The sequence below is a fragment of the Mus caroli genome, chromosome 16, assembly GCF_900094665.2.
Source record: "Mus caroli chromosome 16, CAROLI_EIJ_v1.1, whole genome shotgun sequence".
In the NCBI taxonomy this organism is placed as follows: domain Eukaryota; kingdom Metazoa; phylum Chordata; class Mammalia; order Rodentia; family Muridae; genus Mus; species Mus caroli.
Window position 1 is genome coordinate 33,624,547 of NC_034585.1, and position 4,148 is coordinate 33,628,694.

The 4,148-nt window shown below is 43.2% G+C and overlaps 1 pseudogene; it reads left to right on the forward strand.

Moving 5' to 3' along the window:
- The first annotated feature begins 2,290 nt into the window (after positions 1 to 2,290).
- LOC110311139 lies at positions 2,291 to 2,541 on the forward strand (annotated as a pseudogene).
- Positions 2,542 to 4,148: the final 1,607 nt, after the last annotated feature.

Here is a 4,148-nt window from a genome sequence, read left to right on the forward strand (position 1 = left end):
CAATCACAAAGGAACTCACACAATATGTACTCACTGATAAGTGGATATTAGCCCAGAAACTTAGGATACCCAAGATATAAGATACAATTTGCTAACATTTATTTTTAAGGAGTGGGAACCCAGCTGTTCCCAAAGAGGCCAAGACCATGCCATGAGCATTAGCATTGCTCTTTCATCTACATCATGGTACTGTAGACAAAATCTCTACATTTCATTAAAAATAAAATAATGAGAATGTTATACAGTTCCATAGACAGAGCTAAAGGGCAACATGACTTACACCATATATAAGTAAGAAAAATTCTTACAAGTCAGTAAGTAAAGGGAATTGGCTAGGGAAAAATGGGAGGTAGAAGAAACATCCAGGTTCTCTGACATGAACATGGAGCTGGAATTCACTGGCTCTCAGGGATACTCATGCTCAGACAACATCCATTTTCATCCTGTGCTTTGTAAATGATGGATAGTGTCTAGCATCTGGGGACCTGAGAAGAGAGCTGCTGTCATATGCTACTCAGAGAAGAGTTAGTTGGACCCCCAAAGGCCTACACAAGGGAGCTAGAGGCTTTAAGAGTCGAGGCATAGTTGGAGACTTGTGATCACAATAGGGATGTTCTTAAGGTGATAGTGGGACTCCATGCCCTCCTCTGACTCTCTATTTCAGTTCCTGGCCATGGGGTGCACAGTGTGGCTCACCACATTTTCATATGCTTTCCTGCCTCAGCACAGGCCCAAAGTCATAGGGAATCTCTGAAAATATGATCCTGGAATAAACATTTCTTCTCCTTAAGTTGATTATTTCAGGTATTTTGTTAGAAGTGTATACAGCTGACTAACATAGAAGGCAATTTGGCAAGGCCATTAAAAACCCTATTAAGTCTCTAGTAATTTTCCTTGTCAACAATGTAGAGAAAAACTTGCTTGTGTGCCAGAGAGGCGTACACAAGGACAGTCATTAACAGTATTTTCAATGTATTTCAATAATTTATTTCAAGTCTTTGTGTATTTTTTAAAATAGAAATATACAATGAATAATAAAATCAAATTTATCTCATAATTTCGACCATACCTTTCTTGCAGGTTTGCTGGTTTGCTGGTTTGCTGGTTTGCTGGTTTGCTGGTTTGCTGGTTTGCTGGTTTGCTGGTTTGCTGGTTTGCTGGTTTTCTTGATATACTGACAACAAAGATTAGACTTGCTCCTAGAAACACACTCCTAGTCAGCAGGAAGTAGTCTGTAGCAGTCTATGCCCCGTTTCCTCTCAAACCTTCTTTCTCTGCTACCTAGTATTGGTTGGGGTTGGAAGGGATTAGGATGGAATAAGGGTTGGAAGGGAGATGGAGGTATAAAAACTCAATAAAATAGCAATATACACATTGGCCAGAAGCCAATGAATGTCTGGAGCCACCAGAAGCTTGATGGAACAAGGGAGGATTGTCTCTTAGAGCCTTATGAGGAGCACAGCCCTGCTGCCACAGTTGCCTTCTGACCTCCACATGCATGCTGTAGCACAGGTGCACACACATACACACACACACACACACACACACACACACACACACACACACTCCAAATATATCTTTAAAAAAAGTTTAAAGGAACTTCTGTCCTTCAGAAATGTTAGAGAATAAATTTCTGTTATATTAAGCCACCAATTTTATGGAAACTGATACAATAATTGATACAAAAAAATTAGGCATTTGTATTTAGTGAAGGATAAACTTGCTTTTGTTTTTAAGTAAAAACATTGGCCTTATAGAGGCTGATTCATCTTTTTCCTCTGGAACCCTGACAAGACTGTCCTTGTATGTGTCAGAAGTGAGTTAAGACTTTCAGGAGCCAAAGGCAGAAATGAGTTATATGTTCCTAGATGCTAAGTTCTCTGTGTCAAACTCTGTCGCAGAGACATTACCTTTTAAAAGACAGATAGGCTGGTGGGTGAGAATATCTGGTTAGTTCTTCAGTTTACTTAAATTTTAACACAAAGACAAAGAATAACACAGGGGAGGTGTAGTTCGGGCTGCGCAGCAATGGAGTCTTGGTGGGAGTTGAGGTTCTGGGGAACAGCAGAGGCCTGAAAAGAGATTTCGATAGTGACTTTAATCTCAGCACAGGAAGCATCTGATTAATGAATGATTTACCCATTGAGGACCCTTAGATCCTGTTGGTCCCTGTGAATTGATTCATCTGCTTGTAGCTGAGGCTTGGCACCCACAGCTTTTCCTCTCCTGACATTTCACCAGCCCCCAGCTCACAGGCTCTGGCTCCCCTGAAGTCCTGGGTGACTTCAGTATGCTGCGACGGAAACCAACCCACCTGGAGCTCAAGCTCGAGGACATTGAGGAGTTTGAGAGCATTCGGAAGGACCGGAGGCACATAAGAAGCAGAAGGAAGATGTGGAAGGTGTAGGAACCAGCGATGGAGAAGGAGCTGCTGGGCTCAGCAGTGACCCCAAAATCTGGGAACAAATGATTAATGATCGAATTGGTTATAAGCCCCAACTCAAGAGCAACAACCGCACATCTCAGTTCGGAAACTTTTAATTTTAGAGATGGATTCTCTTGCATGCTAGACCCCTGGGACAGAATACAATGACAGAAGTACCAACCAGATTTAGAGAATTAAGTGTGTGCAACTGTAAGACCCCCGATGCTGGGCCTCTGCTCAAGTCCCGGGATGAGCTGGCCAGCACCCCAGTGTCCCAAGAGAAAACCACACCTGATGCAAACTGCAAGAGGTTTTATTATCAGCTAGCTGAGGACGAAGTCCCTCCACCTTGCAGGGCAGGGGAGTTCGACCCCGAGTGGTGACAGTAGGGGGCTTTTAACAGCTAGCTGAAGAATTGGGAGGAGTTGGGAGGAGAGTTGGGAGGAGTTGGGAGGAGAGTTGGCTAAAGCTCCTTTCTGATGAGGGGGTGGGGGTGAACTGTAACCTCCTCTCAGGTGTCTATCTCCATGTCCTTGGCACAGGAAGGCAGGCATCTTCGGTTGTACAGTATAGAAACAAAAAGGTCTTTTGCTGGCTATAGAGAACAAAGAGCTTCTTTCTAGCTATATTTTTAAAGATCAGGGAAAACAAGCTTGGGGAACATCCAGGGGCTTTACCTTCCAGGGAGAAACGCTCTAAGTTGGGATCTCACACAACCAAGCAGAAGGTTTTCTGTCTCCTGCAGGGAGGGGTGACTTCTGTGTGAAATTGCTTCTGTCCAACCTTTCTGATAGGCTGGAAGCCAAATTCTGGCTTGTTCCTGGAAAATTGGAGCACAGAAGGCTTACCTGGTTTTTGTTTTTAAAAATAAATTTATTTTTTTGGAAAAAATGTGAGACGTCCTTAAAGATAGTAGCACTGCTAATCCCAAGCTCTGACAGGTAACTGCTACAAGTGACATAATTCTCCTTGTCTTTACAAAAAGACCCCAGACCCCAAACCCTTGCAGTTGATCCCCTGGGCTGACTTAACTTGTTTATTCACTGTCTGCTGACCATCCTTCAAACAACAGAGATCCCAGATGAGTGTGCTCAGGCTGCAATCCAGCACTTGGGAGGCTGAAGTAGGAATCTCAAAGAGTTAAAGGCTAGTCTGGGCTACAGAGTAAAACTCTGTCTCAAAATGTCAAAACAAAAACAAAAACAAAAACAAAGGAAACCAAACAGAGATCCCTGCCCTCGTGGAGATTGGATTCAAATGATCAAATTGTCAGAATCAAATCCACTTCTAAGAAGGCTTTACACAGGGGGCCCAAGCGCAAGCAGCTCTAACAGTGACTTGGGACTTCACTTGTGCAGCAGTCACTTGGGACTTCACTTGTGCAGCACACATCTGAGAGCTACTCTGGATACTTTCGCACCATGCCCTATTTTTACCACAAAACCCAGGAACAGAACCACCAGCTGTGGAAGCCAGAACATCTGGAATCAAGTTTCAAAGAAACTCCTTAGCTGGGATTTACCCAGGATTTTTGGATAGTTCGTGAGTGATGTGAATGGGAAGGTAGAGACAGAGGGGAATGTATAGTTCCCTCTTCTACTCCAAGCTTTTCTACAAAACCTTTATTCTAGTTTTATTGATGACTCCTAAGTCCTGTTATCTTCCTGTCTTAGAACACAATAAAACCCCCAAGACACAGGCTGTACATAAGACTCTTTATTAT